We start from the raw sequence: 18556 nt of genomic DNA on the forward strand, positions 1-18556 counted from the left end.
CCAGCCACCAGGCCCCTCCACAGTATCGAATGTGGACCCCTGCCCAAGAGTAAACACGCCAGGGTTCCATTACAACAGTTAGCTCCGTGGTTCGTGCACCCACTCTTTCAGCGAGAGCAAATACATAGAAGGAAAGAATTGCAGGGGTTAAGACCAGAGAAAGGGAGATAGAACGCCTAGGAAAGGAGAGGCAGAAAAGGTGGAGAGAGGGGAAGAAAGAGGAAGAAGAACGGGGAGAGGTAACAGGGAAACGGACAGAGAAAGACATGCAGAGAGAAAGGAAAAGGGCTCCGGTGAGAGAGAGTCAAAAAGGAAGAGAGGGGAAGGGTGAGAAACACAGACCGTGAGGGCAAGGGAAAAATGAGAGGGTGAAAGACTGTGAAAAGAGAGGCGGAAAAGGTAAGAGATGGGGTGAGAAAGAGAGGGGGGTATCAACGATGGAAAGAAGGAGAGGTAACGGGAAACAGGGCTAAGGGTAGAAAAAGAGAAAAAGGGGGAGCGAGAGGGAGGGAGACAGAAGGGCAGGGATAGGAGAAAGAGGAGTGCGATAAAGGGGAGAGAGGGAGAGCAGGAGAGGGGGCAGTGGTAGACGAGACGTTAAGAGACAGAGGAGGGGAGCGAATGAGAGAGACATATGAGGCGGGAGAAAGAGAGTGAGCAAGGAAGCAGGGAGAGATTGAGAGCAGAAAGGAGCGACGGGTGGGGCTGTGCATGGAAGAGTGGCGAGATAGAGTGCAGGAGCGAGGACGGGCAATGTGGGGGTCTTGGGTGGAGAGGACACTGGACCAAGGCTTAATAACTGTGTATATCTGCCCAGTCCAGAAGGTGTTAATTTGAGATCCCCCTTTGGGTGGGGCTACAGCACACCCCTGGGGTGCAATCGGACCTGTAGTTACCCCTCCCTCAGAGATCAGGCCCCCCCCCTCGTTTTTTGGCTGTGAGCAGAAGTGGGTCAGGAGGTAACCATGGCGACGCTTCAGCACCGAGGAGGCTCGGAGCTGGCACTGTCTCCGGGAAGCCTTCAAGATTAGTTCAAGCCGTCCGTCCATCCGTCCATCCGTGCGGCAAGCAGAGGTCTGGACGCCCCCGGGTGAGCCCCCCGAAAGCCCCCACTCCGTCCGCCCGTGCATCCCTCCAGCAAGCAGCGCTGCGGGCGAGGCTGGTGCCGCCCCCTCCACAGGTTCCCGGCAGCCGCCACCCATCCCTCTGTGTGCGACCCTCTCTGTGCTGTCCAGGTGGACCCGACGCCGCGCGCACCAGCCGAGACCAGGAACCGTCCAGCTGCACGCCCCCACCGCCAGCACCCACCCAGCCGTCGCCCATGCAACATTTTGTCCTGTGCCATTTTCTAGGGGGGCGGGAGGTGCTGTTCTCCCCGTTCGCGTCCTCTCTTCCGAGGAATCCTTCCTCGCCCTGCTGGGAGCTGACCTCATAGACCGGTAAGTCTTGCACAAGGCGCAATAATAACAACAACAACGGTGTGTGCGTATGCAGCGCCTCGTGCCAGACTCCTCTGGCTTCTAAGCGCTGTAATAGCAGGTCTAATATTATTAATTCATTGGAATGGCACTTGATTTTTTTTCCAATGCTATTATCTATTATGTGCGACCCAATACTGTGTCCTGTAACACCCAAACTGGTCGACACTTGCGCCAGATAACATGAAAACTCCATGTTCCATGCCTTCCCCTGCCTGTGTCGTCGAACTCCACTACATATCTGTGACATACAACAGCCAGGCCATCCGGCAAACGCTGGATGAAACCCCTGCGCCACACTCCACTGTGTGCCGCGACACCTTTGCACGGACCAACTCTCCCCTATACAACACCTGTGCTAGACAAGAATAAATGGGTACATGGTTTAAAAACGGTGCCAGGCGGCCAGCCAAGAGCCACGGGGGACCCGCAGAGCACAGGGAGCGTCAGATCAGGGTGGTATGCGTTTAAGTCTTGTCCACACGAAGACAGGACGCATTTAATGGCCCAAAAGGTGTTCAGTGCAAGACGTGTGTGAAATAAAAGTGGATGGTGCCAGTGTCTTGTATGATTAAAGAGCTGTGCATAGCAACGCCCGGGACTCATCTGTTCCAAGGCGTGCACAGTGCAAGACCTGTGCAAATCACGACTGGATGGGGCTCAAGTCGAGGCACCGCGCGGATGGACTAACCCCCTCCCGCCTCCCCAGTCCCTCGCCCGCCCTGTGTGTTTTAGAAATAAATAAATAATAACAACACGTCATGGTGCTGCGCCCGGGAATCGAACCACAATTAACCACAAGAACACGGGCGCCTTTGCTTGAGGTGTGCCACCATTTATCATTTTGACACCTTAATAAATGCAGGACATGTTTTGTTACAGGGTCCAAATTTAAAAGGTGCGCCCATTTTATAGTTAAGCAGCAAGGCTGTTCTCTTGACGAATGCTTTTTTTGTTGCGTGTGTTTTTTTCAAACGTGAAATTCGCATATTTACTTAGACGTCCCGTGACGTCATTCTGCAATTCTCGTCATTGTCCCCCTCAATTTTTTTTTTTTTAGAATTCGAGCCCAGATACACGCCTTGTCTGGGCATCGACTTACCTGATCCTAGCCCTGCATGGTACAGCACTAGTGAGAAGCACGACTGAATGATACACGCCGTGTATTGACAAACCTTGTCTTAGTAAAGACGACATGTTTCCTAGATATGTATAGTACAAGACTTGTGAGAATCACGACTGAATGATACACTCCTTGTCTGAGCACAGACTTGCCGGATCCAAGCCCTGCATAGTAGTAGGCTTGTGCGAAACAGGTGTATGTGGTGTAAGTGTTGTATGACAAAGGACATGTGGCATGGCACACGACTTGACTAAACCAAGACTTGTATGTACACCATTTTCACAAAATAAGACTGAATGATATGAGTCTTGTCCGAACCATGATAAAGTCTTCAGCAACCCAACTCCTGAAATAGTACAGACTGGGCAGTATACGACACCGACTGGTATACGTCTTCACCGACCCCACATCTGTATAGAACAAGAAATGTGGGCTGCAAGGCTGGATGGTTCAAGTGTTGTGAGATCCAAGCTCTGCACGCTGCAAGACTCTGATCTAAGCCCTGCACGTTGCAAGACTCTCTGATCCGAGACATGCACATTGCAAGACTCTGATCCAATGCCTGCATGGTTGCAAGACTCTCTGAGCCAAGCCCAGCACGTTGCAAGACTCTCTGATCCGAGACATGCACGCTGCAAGACTCTCTGATCCGAGACATGCACATTGCAAGACTCTGATCCAATGCCTGCATGGTTGCAAGACTCTGATCTAAGCCCTGCACGTTGCAAGACTCTCTGATCCGAGACATGCACATTGCAAGACTCTCTGATCCAATGCCTGCATGGTTGCAAGACTCTCTGAGCCAAGCCCTGCACGTTGCAAGACTCTCTGATCCGAGACATGCACGCTGCAAGACTCTCTGATCCGAGACATGCACATTGCAAGACTCTGATCCAATGCCTGCATGGTTGCAAGACTCTCTGAGCCAAGCCCTGCACGTATCAAGACTCTCTGATCCGAGACATGCACATTGCAAGACTCTCTGATCCGAGACATGCACATTGCAAGACTCTGATCCAATGCCTGCATGGTTGCAAGACTCTCTGAGCCAAGCCCTGCACGCTGCAAGACTCTGATCCAATGCCTGCATGGTTGCAAGACTCGCTGATCCAAGACATGCACGTTGCAAGACTCTGATCCAATGCCTGCATGGTTGCAAGACTCTGATCTAAGCCCTGCACGTTGCAAGACTCTCTGATCCGAGACATGCACATTGCAAGACTCTGATCCAATGCCTGCATGGTTGCAAGACTCTCTGAGCCAAGCCCTGCACGTTGCAAGACTCTCTGATCCGAGACATGCACGCTGCAAGACTCTCTGATCCGAGACATGCACATTGCAAGACTCTGATCCAATGCCTGCATGGTTGCAAGACTCTCTGAGCCAAGCCCTGCACGTATCAAGACTCTCTGATCCGAGACATGCACATTGCAAGACTCTCTGATCCGAGACATGCACATTGCAAGACTCTGATCCAATGCCTGCATGGTTGCAAGACTCTCTGAGCCAAGCCCTGCACGCTGCAAGACTCTGATCCAATGCCTGCATGGTTGCAAGACTCGCTGATCCAAGACATGCACGTTGCAAGACTCTGATCCAATGCCTGCATGGTTAAAGACTTGTCTGCTCCAAGACCTCAAAGTGTGGTTCCAAACGTGTGCGATATGTATGAGCCAGTGGTTCGAAGCCACGATCTGTATTACGAGACTTTTTTTGATTGATGACCTGTGTGGCACAGGATTTAGCTGATACCAGAGCTAGGGCCCGATTTCCAAAATCATTTTACAATGGCAATGGTGCAATCCCATTGAAATACCTCTTTGTAAATCAGACAATAAATCAGACAAGTATTGTTCAAACCTAGACCTGTACGATTCAACTCTTGTCTGATTCGAGACATGTACCTTCCAACATACATACAGTGCGACTCTTGTTTGACTTAAGACCCCCTCTGACCCCTGACTTTGCAGAGAAAGACTTGTGCAATCACCTGTCCGCTTCAACCAATGAGCAATCCAACACCTGCTTGCTTCAACCCATGAGCAATCCAAGACCTGCGCACTTCAACCAATGAGCAATCCAACACCTGCTCGCTTCAACCCCTGAGCAATCCAAGACCTGGGTGCTTCAACCAATGAGCAATCCAACACCTGCTCGCTTCAACCCATGCGCAATCCAAGACCTGGCGCTTCAACCAATGAGCAATCCAACACCTGCTCGCTTCAACCCCTGAGCAATCCAAGACCTGCGCGCTTCAACCAATGAGCAATCCAACACCTGCTCGCATCAACCCATCAGCAATCCAAGACCTGCGTGCTTCAACCCATGAGCAATCCAACACCTGCGTGCTTCAACCCATGAGCAATCCAAGACCTGCGCACTTCAACCAATGAGCAATCCAACACCTGCTCGCTTCAACCCCTGAGCAATCCAAGACCTGGGTGCTTCAACCAATGAGCAATCCAACACCTGCTCGCTTCAACCCATGCGCAATCCAAGACCTGGCGCTTCAACCAATGAGCAATCCAACACCTGCTCGCTTCAACCCCTGAGCAATCCAAGACCTGCGCGCTTCAACCAATGAGCAATCCAACACCTGCTCGCGTCAACCCATCAGCAATCCAAGACCTGCGTGCTTCAACCCATGAGCAATCCAACACCTGCGTGCTTCAACCCATGAGCAATCCAACACCTGCTCACTTCAACCCATGAGCAATCCAACACCTGCTCGCTTCAACCCCTGAGCAATCCAAGACCTGCGCGCTTCAACCAATGAGCAATCCAACACCTGCTCGCGTCAACCCATGAGCAATCCAAGGCCTGCGTGCTTCAACCCATGTGCAATCCAACACCTGCATGCTTCAATCCATGAGCAAACCCCCACCAGCACGATTCAACCCATGAGCAATCCAACACCTGCACGCTCCAACCCATGAACAATTCAACACTAGCACGCTTCAACCCATGAGCAATTCAACACCTGTGTGATTCAACCCATGAGCAATACAACACCTGCTCGCTTTAGCCCATGAGCAATCCAACACCTGTGCCCTACAACCCATGAGCAATCCAACACCTGCGCACTTCAACCCATAAGCAATCAAATTAATCCGCACTTCAAACCATGAGCAATTCAACACCAGCATGCTTCAACCCACGAGCAATACAACACCTGCACGCTTCAACCCATGAGCAATCCAACACTTGCATGCTTCAACCCATGAGCAATCCAACACCTGCATGCTTCAACCAATGAGCAATCCAAGACCTGCACGCTTCAACCCATGAGCAATCCAACACCTGTGCACTTCAACCCATGGGCAATCCAACACCTGCACGCTTTAACCCATGAGCAATCCAACACTTGCATGCTTCAACCCATGAGCAATCCAAGACCTGCACGCTTCAACCCATGAGCAAACCAAAACACCTGCACGCTTCAATCCATGAGCAATCCAACACCTGCACGCTTCAACCCATGAGCAATTCAAAACTAGCACGCTTCAACCCATGAGCAATTCAACACCTGTGTGATTCAACCCATGAACAATACAACACCTGCTCCCTTTAACCCATGAGCAATCCAACACCTGCGCGCTACAACCCATGAACAATCCAACACTTGCGTACTTCAACCCATGAGCAATCAAACTAATCCGCACTTCAAACCATGAGCAATCCAACACCTGCATGCTTCAACCCATGAGCAATTCAACAACTGCCCGAATCCAACACCTGCTTGCTTCCACCCATGTGCAATCCAACACCTGCGTGCTTCAGCCCATGAACAATACAACACCTTCTCGTTTCAACCCATGAGCAATCCAACACCGGTGTGCTTCAACCCATGAGCAATCACACACCTGTTCACTTCAACCCATGAGCAATCCAACACCTGCATGCTTTAAACCATGAGCAATCCAACTAATGCGCACTTCAAACCACAAGCAATCCAAAACCAGCGTGCTTCAACCCACGAGCAATACAACACCTGCGCGGTTCAACCCATGAGCAATTCAACATCTGCTTGCTTCAACCCATGAGCAATCCAACACCTGCGCGCTTCAACCCATGAGCAATACAACACCTGCTCGCTTCAACCGATGAGCAATCCAACACCTGTGTGCTTTAGCCCATAAGCAATAAAAAACCTGCACGCTTCAACCAATGAGCAATAAAACACGTGCTCGCTTCAACCCATGAGCAATTCAACACCTGTGTGCTTCAACACATGAGCAATCCAACAAATGTGTGCTTCAACCCATGATCAATCCAACACCTAGGTGCTAAAACCCATGCACAATCCAACACCTGCTCACTTCAACCCATGAGCAATACAACACCTGCACGCTTCAACCCATGAGCAATCCAACACCTGCTTGCTTCTACCCATGAGCAATCCAACACCTGCATGCTTCAACCCATGAGCAATTCAACACCTGCTCGCTTCAACCCATGAACAATCCAACACCTGCAAGCTTCAACCGATGAGCAATCCAACACTTGCTCACTTCAACCCATGAGCAATCCACACCTGCGTGCTTCAACTCATGAACAATACAACACCTGCTCGCTTAAACCCATGAGCAACCCAACACCTGCGTGCTTTAACCTATGGGCAATACAACACCTGCTCGCTTCAAACAATGAACAATCCAACACCTGTGTGCTTCAACCTTGAGTAATACAACACCAGCTTGCCTCAACCCATGAGTAATCCAACACCTGCTTGCTTCAACCCATGAGCAGTCCAACTAATGGGCACTTCAAACCACAAGCAATCCAACACCAGCGTGCTTCAACCCACAAGCAATACAACACCTCCGCGCTTCAACCCATGAGCAATCCAACACCTGCACACTTAAAACCATGCGCAATTCAACACCTGCTTAATTCAACCCATGAGAAATCTAACACCTGCACAAATCCAACACCTGCTCAATTCAACCCATGGGCAAACCAACACCTGAGCGCTTCAACCCATGAGCAAAACAACACCTGCTTGTTTCAACCCATGAGCAATCCAACACCTGTGTGCTTCAACCCATGGGCAATCCAACACCTGCTCCCTTCAACCCATGAGCAATCCAACACCTGTGCGCTTCAACCCATGAGCAATCCAACTAATGCACACTTCAAACCACAAGCAATCCAACACTAGCGAGCTTCAACCCACGAGTAATACAACATCTGCAAGCTTCAACCCAGGAGAAATCCAACACCTGTGTGCTTCAGCCCATAAGCAATCCAACACCTGCACGTTTCAACCCATGAGCAATCCAAAACCTGCTTGCTTCAACCCATGTGAAATCCAACAAATGCGCGCTTCAACCCATGATCAATCCAACACCTGCGCGCTACATCCCATGTGCAATCCAAGGCCTGCTCGCTTCAACCCATGAGCAATCCAACACCTGTATGCTTCAACCCATGAGCAATCCAACACCTGCATGCTTCAACTCATGAGCAATCCAACACCTGCTCGCTTCAACCCATGAACAATCCAATATCTGCAAACTTCTATCCATGAGCAATCCAACATCTGCTCACTTCAACCCATGAACAATCCAACATCTGCGCGCTATAACCCATGAGCAATCCAATACCTGCGCACTTCAACCCATGAGCAATACAACACCTGTATGCTTCAGCCCATGAGAAATCCAACACCTGCATGCTTCAACCCATGAGCAATACAACACCTGCATGCTTTAATCCCTGAGCAAACACCTGTGCACTTCAAACCATGAGAAATCCAAAACCAGTGTGCTTCAATCCATGAGCAATACAACACCTGTGTGCTTCAACCTATGGCCAATCCAACACCTGCGTGCTATAACCCATAGGCAGTCCAACACCTGTGTGTTTTAACCCATGAGCAATCCAACACCTGCATGCTTCCACCCATGAGAAATCCAACACCTGTGTTCTTCAATCCATGAGCAATTCAACATCTGCTTGCTTCAACCCATGAGCAATCCAACACCTGTGTGCTTCAGCCCATAAGCAATCCAACACCTGCACGCTTAAACCCATGAGCAATCCAAACCCTGCTCGCTTCAACCCATGTGCAATCCAACAAATGCACGCTTCAACCCATGAGCAATCCAACACCTGCGCGCTACAACCCATGTGTAATCCAATGCCTGCTCGCTTCATCCCATGAACAATCCAACACCTGTATGCTTCAACCCATGAGCAATCCAACACCTGCTTGCTTCAACCCATGAACAATCCAACACCTCTGTGCTTCAACCCATGAGCAATCCAACACCTGCTTGCTTCAACCCATGAACAATCCAAGATCTGCTCACTTCAACCCATGAGCAATACAACACCTGCATGCTTCAACCCATGAGCAGTCCAACACCTGCGTGCTTTAATCCCTGAGCAATCCAACACCTGCGCACTTCAAACCATGAGAAATCCAACACCAGCGTGCTTCAATCCATGAGCAATACAACACATGTGTGCTTCAACCTATGGCCAATCCAACACCTGCATGCTATAATCAAGGGGCAGTCCAACACCTGCATGCTTCAACTCATGAGCAATCCAACACCTGCTCGCTTCAACCCATGAACAATCCAATATCTGCAAACTTCTATCCATGAGCAATCCAACATCTGCTCACTTCAACCCATGAACAATCCAACATCTGCGCGCTATAACCCATGAGCAATCCAATACCTGCGCACTTCAACCCATGAGCAATACAACACCTGTATGCTTCAGCCCATGAGAAATCCAACACCTGCATGCTTCAACCCATGAGCAATACAACACCTGCATGCTTTAATCCCTGAGCAAACACCTGTGCACTTCAAACCATGAGAAATCCAAAACCAGTGTGCTTCAATCCATGAGCAATACAACACCTGTGTGCTTCAACCTATGGCCAATCCAACACCTGCGTGCTATAACCCATAGGCAGTCCAACACCTGTGTGTTTTAACCCATGAGCAATCCAACACCTGCATGCTTCCACCCATGAGAAATCCAACACCTGTGTTCTTCAATCCATGAGCAATTCAACATCTGCTTGCTTCAACCCATGAGCAATCCAACACCTGTGTGCTTCAGCCCATAAGCAATCCAACACCTGCACGCTTAAACCCATGAGCAATCCAAACCCTGCTCGCTTCAACCCATGTGCAATCCAACAAATGCACGCTTCAACCCATGAGCAATCCAACACCTGCGCGCTACAACCCATGTGTAATCCAATGCCTGATCGCTTCATCCCATGAACAATCCAACACCTGTATGCTTCAACCCATGAGCAATCCAACACCTGCTTGCTTCAACCCATGAACAATCCAACACCTCTGTGCTTTAACCCATGAGCAATCCAACACCTGCTTGCTTCAACCCATGAACAATCCAAGATCTGCTCACTTCAACCCATGAGCAATACAACACCTGCATGCTTCAACCCATGAGCAGTCCAACACCTGCGTGCTTTAATCCCTGAGCAATCCAACACCTGCGCACTTCAAACCATGAGAAATCCAACACCAGCGTGCTTCAATCCATGAGCAATACAACACATGTGTGCTTCAACCTATGGCCAATCCAACGCCTGCATGCTATAATCAAGGGGCAGTCCAACACCTGCACGCTTTAACCCATGAGCAATCCAACATCGGCATGCTACCACCCATGAGAAATCCAACACCTGTGTTCTTCAATCCATGAGCAATCCAACACCCGTGCACTTCAACCAATGATCAATCCAACACGCTTCAACGCATGAGCAATGCAACACCTCTGCGCTTCAACCCATGAGAAATCCAACAAATGTATGCTTCAACCCATGAGCAATCCAACACCTGTGGCTTCAACCCATGAGCAATACAACATCTTCACTCTTCAACGCATTTGCAATACAACACCTGCATGCTTCAACCCTTTAGCAATCTAACACCTGCATGCTTCAAGCCAACACGTGCGCGCTCCAACCCATGAGAAATCCAACACCTGCACGCTTCAACCCAACACCTGCGTGCTTCAACCAATGGGCAATCCAACATCTACACGCTTCGACCCACGAACAAATCAACACATGCGCACTTCTACACCCAAAGCTGTCACAAGGTGTGGTGAGGCCCAAGGCAAAAAATATGGTGAGGACTGCTTAATTTTTTTTTGCACTGGCCCAGACGTGGCACCACAGCAAACAGGAGACGTGTGAAATCTCCCCTTGATTTTGTGTGGAGGACCGAAATATGGTTTATTACTAGAACTGCAAATCAACTACTGCAAAGATATATCTTTGCAGCAGATTTCTCTACTGAAGAAAGGTTTATACCAGACTAACTTTTGTATCATATGCATAAAGACATATAGGATGGCATGACAGCATGTGGTGCATGACAACAGCATTAAGGAGGACCGTGCCTCTCAGTGAGCATTAAAACACATGTCATACACAGTGACAGATAGATGATGTACAGTGATGGCTAGTGAATTTCTGTACTGAAGAGGATTAAATGCGCCAATTATGTGGGCTCGACAGAGCAAAGTGAGGGAGACCTAACCAAACAAGGGGTGCTTGAGGGTTTTATCACCCCCCATAAAATGTTTGAAACATTGCGTTAAAATTATGTATTTTACAGCACTTTCTTTGCAAAATTGGGTGGAAAGCCATACAGTTTGCAATTGGTTTTGTATGGTAGCAGATGGAAAAACCCAATAATTTCAAGTCGCCAACCGTGCACAGGAACATTTTCAAATACATTTCATACCGCCTATGCCCACAGCATATGCCAGTATAAAATATGTATTCATGCTGGTTATTTACATGTATGTCCATTCAGGCTGCACCAATATAAGCCAGTATTACCATAATAGGACTCCCAGACAGTAAAAATGGCATGCCACAAAAAGTATGTTCGGGCTGACTGTGCACCATAAGTGTTCTTACTGGCTAGCCTGGCCTACATTCAATGTGGTCCAGTTTAGCCACCTAGTAATACTTATGTTTGCTTTACCCTTGATGCATGGTCCTGTGAATCAATGCTAAAGCAAAACAAGCATTGGCAAAGCTAACAGTTTGGGCTTTCATATAGGCATGGGAAAGGCACTGCTGTATTGGTATTAACTGGCTGTTGATGGTAGCAAGTGCAAAATGGTTCATGTACCTGAGCATGTAATAGCAGTGCCTGGAAAATGCCTAATACTTACGCACAAATCAAAACTGTAGACTTTTGCCAATGCTTGATTTTAACAAGACTTCAGTGCAAGACACTCATGGTGCTTTTAAATCGACTGGCTGAAGGCCTACCTGGCCAAGGTAGGCCAGGTACCTTCTTTACACCAGTGGCATCTTTACAACTCCAATTAAGCCATTAACTCTCAGGAGACTCATTTGAGAAAACACTGGCATGCAATTTGAGGGCACCGTTTGATGGTAAGGCTTGATTAAAGCTACCTCAAAGAGTTCCAAAGAGGATGTTTTTTGAGTGGGGGGATGCAGGAACTGTGTGGGAATTGCCATAGGGATTAGCATGGCCATGTGCAGTCAATGGGTGGGCAAATAACCAAGCAACAACTACAAGTGTTGTGTCCCTCCTCATATGCCATTTCTCCCTATCTGCGCTCAGTGGTGTCTTTGGGACGGCTCTCCTTACACCCGGCAAAACATGTTTCTCCACAATCCTGGGAAATCTATATGCACTATATATTTATTTTCGAATTCTGTGGGGCGTTTGTGGTTTAATCTTTTGACGGGCAGGGATATGATCCATGGTCGCTAGGTTCAGAAGCGAGACACTTCCCCACAGGACCACTTGAGGGTTCTGAGCAGGTGCCCTGTGACATCTCTTGTCAATGTTGCACTGTACTGGAACTATTCATTTGCTCTTTTTAGGTTTAAAAGGGGTGCTGATTTTGCACTTTGCTGACATGATAAATCCTCTGAGGGGAAGGGGCACATTTTTATGGGGGGCTACTTAAATACCTGTCCAACACCCTCCAAATCCTCCCCTCACTGGAACCAGCCCCTTTCCCTGTAGTAGGTCGGATGGCCTAGTAAAGAAAAGTCAATTTCCACCACTGTCTGTTCTCTAAAGCAATCGTTTTGGCTTCTTGGTGACACTTTAATAACCCAAACTAATAAGAATGCCATGCAGTGGTGCCAAGACCATTGAGCAGATCGGGCTCTAGCCACCGCCCGACATGTTGGGCTTTGTTGACTCGACCTGGCTGCATGGGCGGCACCAGCCCCTTTGAGGCAGAGGCCTCTTTCGATCTGTCGCCAGCCTCTAGCTCCGATAGCAACATCAAGAGCTTGTGACAGAGCGTTGTATTTGCTTATGTTGAAGCACTCATTAACGAGCGGCATCAAACATTTATAGGACAAAAGCCTGCCCATGTGATATCAACAGACTCACTTTGATGAAGCCAAAGTCTCAACTTCTGGGCTCAGCTTTCAGACGGCCCACGCCTCCAGTGATTAGCATCGCATTATGACAGTAAATAGCCTTTCAGTTGGGGTGGTACGACTAATGGCCAAAGGGAACGGGAAATAGCTATTCAGCCTCCTAGTTGGGCTCAGGGAATCGGGAGGGAAGTGCTAGCAGTGCTGGCTGAAGATGTGTCGGGGCTTGTGGGGGTCCGTTTGATTTTGATGTTTGTGGGGGCACCTCTTGCCTTTCAGTTCAGAAAAATAGTCCAAGGCACCTGTGGGGTGCTCAAATCAATAACGGAACCAAAGAATGCGTTACGGTGGCTAAAAGCTGCAGGCCCTCAGTATTTTTCTCTGCCGTAAAACTGCCAACATTGGGGCAGCTGCTTGGGGGCCGTTTCAACTGTAAAAGCAAAAGGCCCATATGGCATCCTTCAGTGGGGAGACCAACAGCGCAATGAGCTTATTGGCCCTGCAACTGTCTGCTTTCAAAACTGTCATCTAGCCCTCCAAAATGTTGAGGCTGGCTCTGCACCTGTCTGGCGGCTGACCTATGGAGCCGTGGCTGACAGAACAGTACACAGACGTTAAACTGTGCCTGGGCTTCGCTGTTAACAAAGGCCTGGCAATTACTAACATAAGGTATTTCACTGTTAGCCCCTGCATTCGTATGCACACATTTATAGGCAATTGAAATTGTGATGTGGGGTTAGCACGTGCATGCCAGTGGAGGGATTGGAAGGGTAGGGGGATGGGAGATAGCTCATTCTCAGAGCAGTCCTTAAGTGTGACGTTTCAGAAATGAAGGAGAGAGTTAACTGCTTGCAACATTGAAGCTTCACCAGAATAGTCTCATTCGAATGTGCAGAGAAGTTAGATGACTACCGACTGCAAGCGCTGCCTAGCTCCTAATATATTACTGCTTGGAGTAACTTTGTGTATGCTAGTGGTTCCCATGACGAAGGGGTTCCAGACTCTGGGGGAGGGCTGGGGAGCGCCGCCAATTCCACGAGGCTGATCCTGGAGGTGGAACTCGGAACTTGTCCATACCAGCCTGCTCACCCACCTGACATACACATTGCTGGAGATGTTCATTAAAGAAAACTCAGACTTTGAAAACCAGTTAAGAAGGTAGTGCCTACAAACCTATGAGGGGAACTGGTACACAAGGCCGCATAGCACAAACTAGACAGTGGATGTGCTTGCAAACGCACCGGTTTTTGCAGAGGAAGCAAGTAGAAAGGTCAAAGGTGCAGGAGAGCCCAGTAACATACAGGAGAAACAGTTACCATCATGTCCGTGCCACCTGATTGACAGCACTGTCCCTCGTGTGAATAAAGGAAGTGTGAATAAAGGACATAGGTGGACTCTACTGCCTTCTACTCAGGGGGCCCCCCTCCAAGCACGAGGCCTGGGGCAATTTTCCCCTCCTAACTACCCCCCTCCGTGACAGCACTGTCTACAACAGCCATGCTTGCCACCATGTGTCCTATCCCAGACCTGCATTGCAGTTCACTGTCACAGTATGAATCGGCCACGGGTGTCATTCTGTACCCTTCGGCAGGTGGGCAAGCGAGTTCAGCCTAAGGGTGATAAAGGCAGGGCACGTGTCCTCAAATGTAAGACCCACCACGCCCACTGCTGGAGGCTATCCCCAGGGGTGCAGTGATTTGGGGTATGTGGACCGGGGTCTTCTGGTGCAGTTAGGGTATTACCAGCATCTCAGGAACCGGTGCATAGGTCGTCCAGGGTGATTACCTTTCCAAGTGCCTCTTATCGCGATACAGTCTGATGTGAACCCACTAGAGAAGGCTTGCGACTATCCCAACTTGTTTTAGCAACAACGACATAACCAGTGGGCTCAGATGGCTTGACCAACGTGATCTTAAAAGCCAATCCTGATGCCTGGGCTGACCTTTGTCAATCTCTATTCGAATCAGTCATCAAAACTAAACAGATCGCCGACACTTGCAAATCTGCGGTATTGATACCAATATTCAAACAAGGAGACAGGTCGATACCTACAAACTATCGACCAATAGCTTTATTGGATCGAGCGGGGAAACTATTTGCTTCCATGCTCCTACAGTGATTAACCACCTGGTCGATTAAAACAAACAGAAGAGATCCCAGGCAGACTGGATTCGTCAAGGAAGTCGGCACCAATGTCAACCTTATGATACTGAACCTATTAAAGCTAGTGGCGATGAGGACTAAAACCAAACTTTATGCTGTATTTATCGACCTAAAACAGGCATTTCATAGCTTTGACCGTGTCAATTTATGGAAAAAACTGCAGATCTGGAATTGACCCCCAGACCTACTAGCCGCTGTTCAAGTCCTTTTTCCAACACCTCGGTCCAAGTAAAGCTATCAACTCTGGCAGCCACTACAAAGAACATCTCTGCATGGAATGGCTTGAAACAAGGCTGTCCCCTGGCGTCAAGTTTATTTAATCTTTACATTTCCGACATAGTGGCGGCCCAGAAAGAAGGAAGAGTTGATCTGCCAGTTCTGAATGGCGCTGCGGTACCATGGCTGGTGTACGCAGATGATCTGCTTCTCCGAGACAAGACCCAGATTGGTCTTTAAAGAAGATTGAATGCCCTGGGCAATTTTGTTGATGAAAACGGCCTTACTATAAATTCTACTAAAACACAAATCATGACCTTCGCTTGTCAACAGGGAGTTAAGACACAATCCTTCTCGCTGTTTTGGAGATCAACCAAATTTATTCAAGTCCAGGCACTAAAGTACCTGGGAGTGTGGCTAAATTCAAGCATCAGCGAGCATGAATGGGAGACAGTCTTGAGAACGAAAGTCGAATCCCTAAAAAATATGGAAAATTCTCCCTGCCCCAAGTCCTCGCCTTTTATCGGCAAAAAGTAGTGCTGATACTGACTTACGGGGACGCGGCAACACTAAATTTGACATGGTGCACTTGGGAACGACTGGGGGGCCAGTTTTGGAGGAAAGTGCTTTCTCTCCCGCAATCCTTCCTGGTACTTTGTATAAGATTTGAAATTGCTGTTTAATCAATGCACTCACTGGTTTTATGGAAATCACTTGATTTTTTTTCGGAAACCGTTGTAGATAACAAACTGCCTCCAATCGATATTCCGAGATCAACATCAAATACCAGTTATAACCTGATATTGAACGATTGGAAGGCAAAATGTATTCAATGGATAGAAGCTCTGGATTGTTCAATTGGCACTCTAAAAACCAATCCCATGCTAATTAAAAAGAAAATCCAATGGACTGATTGGATCGAGACACAAGAATTGAAAACGTACAAGAGTTGGGCACGAACTACAAACTCTCTATCAACTTGTTCACTGGAAACTCGTGCATTGGATCAACTTCCTTATCTTCAGCTTTTTCCATGCTCAAAGTTTCGAGATATTTTTTTACGACTGCGGCTAAATCTGCTACCAACGCGAGAGGTTCTAGCGCAGATGAGACAATCGACTGGCCTACCTAACACCTGCCCTACCTAACACCTGTCGCCTCTGCCTTGATAGTTTGCGACAGGAATCCTTACACCACCTTTTAAAGGTTTGCGATGCGCTAGCCTCCAAAAGAGGAAAATGCCGAGACTTGCTTCCACCAGAGGTCACACCCTTAACTCTAGAGCAAAGATGGTCCTCCTTGATAATTGGTGAACGCAAGTGTTTCATTTTCAGAGTCTTGCAATTTTGGATTGAAATTTCAACCTTTTTCTGGAATAGAACTCTGTAAAATGTTCTTTTCGTTTCTTTTTTTCTTTTCTTTTTTTTAACATGGAAATGTAATGTAATGTGCAATACTGACCAGTTTGTAATAAACGAATACATTAAAAAAAAAAAAAACTGTGTGTCTATGATTGGAGGGTTATAACACATATGGCAAAGCCACCAATTAGAAGAGTGGCGGCGCTATCACGTAATATTATCCCCACCAATAAGATCACCACATATAAGGTTGTGGGGTAAGGCCATTGGCGAGATTATTGTTGGGGATAATTTATGGGTAAATGGGACCGTGGGATGTGGGGTTGTCCACTGCTCCCTTTAAAAAAATGTGGGGTTTGCGGGGGTGTACCCCACAGGTTCCATGGCTTAATATTGCTGCAAAAATATGGCGATATTTTTGTATGGCGATATTTTTGTATGGTGATATTTTTGCAGGGATATTAACATATGGAACCGCTGGGACGCACTCCACGAGGCGCTAACTGCACGGCCCGTGACAGTTTCTGTACTGTCTCCGCTGTCGGAAGCGCAGTGGCCAGGTAGTGCCACAATAGCCTCGCTCCAGTGGCGGGGGCCTGGGGGCTTATGTACATTTTACTATATTGCTCCTCCGTCCCCAACCCACCCGCGCAACCATGGTAGAAGTGTTATTGTGTAAGTTGGGAGGGGTGCTCAGCGGGTTGAGCACCTTCTGAAGAACGACATGCAAGGTATGCCTGTGCATATAGTCATGTATGCATCGGATTCATAGAGTGCAGACCTAGCTAGAAAGCAGTGGTTCGCTGCACAGAGAGCGCTTTACATTGGGACGCACCCAGGCGCTGTCAGGCGGGGTGTGCCGGAGGCGGAAGAGCTGGAAGGAGTATGGAGGGGCAGGGGAGTTGGGGAGCTCTAGTGGCAAAAGGTAGGGTCGAGAGATCGTGGCAATTGGATTGGAGTCCTGGCCACCAGGACTCCTTCTGTCATGCTTTTAAAAATGATGAAATAGCACCCCGTAAGCACCAAAGGCCACTCGAGTGTGTGGAGCGCGCTTTTGCTAACAGTCCCGACAACACAGTGCCCCTCCCTGGACACTCGAAGGCACTGATTGCACCCACCTTGGAAGGCTGAAGGGCTGCGCCCAGAGATGCTGTGCTGGGTGCATTGACCGCCTGAAGTGCCAGCATCCTCCAGTGCAGGGAGAGGGTTGTGGGGGGAGGGGTAATAGAAGTCGAGTTGAGTCTGGGGGCTTATCGACCTGCTGTACATGTGACTCAGACTCAACGAGTTTAGGTTTCCATGTAATTCTGGATTTTGCTTCTATCCTTCTTCACAATGTTTTCTGTTTGCCTCCTCTTCCTTTGCTGTAACTCCTTCTAATTCTTGATAAAAAAACATTAACCTTCTGCTTTCCGTCAATATTTAAAGAGGGGTGTGTGCCTCATTTGTCCCTCCTGCCTTTTGACTGCCTCTCCACGTCCACCTCCCTATTTCCCCCTCCCCCTTCTCTCTTTCGTTCGCTCTCCTACTCCTCTCCTCTCTCCTCTTCTTTCTCTTCCCCTCTCTTTCCATCTCTCTCTCTCCCCTCACTATCTTCCCAGCACCCCTTTTCTTTCACCATCCAATAGATAACTCAACTGCAGCCTCCTCCTCCCCATCCCTCGCATTTCAAAATTGCTTCTGCTTTTGTCGTCAGCAGTGTACTGTCTGATGACCCTCGGGCGGGGGCCAAATGCGCCTCAACTACTATGGCAGCGCTTCGGGCCACTACACACTTACCGTAAGAACATAACAGAAAAATACACTTCATCCGTACAGCCAATATATTAATTGT

At 48.5% G+C, this 18556-nt stretch overlaps 1 protein-coding gene across 1 annotated transcript in view; it reads left to right on the top strand.

Moving 5' to 3' along the window:
- Positions 1–772: 772 nt before the first annotated feature.
- Positions 773–18556, top strand: part of RIMS3 (regulating synaptic membrane exocytosis 3) — a 425581-nt gene continuing 407797 nt past the window's right edge. Inside the window, exon 1 of the mRNA XM_069622553.1 lies at positions 773–1439. The gene's annotated coding sequence lies outside the window, so the exon portion shown is untranslated. The remainder of the gene's footprint in view (positions 1440–18556) is intronic.

This window comes from Ambystoma mexicanum, chromosome 11, assembly GCF_040938575.1.
Source record: "Ambystoma mexicanum isolate Mex_15411 chromosome 11, UKY_AmexF1_1, whole genome shotgun sequence".
NCBI classification, from domain to species: domain Eukaryota; kingdom Metazoa; phylum Chordata; class Amphibia; order Caudata; family Ambystomatidae; genus Ambystoma; species Ambystoma mexicanum.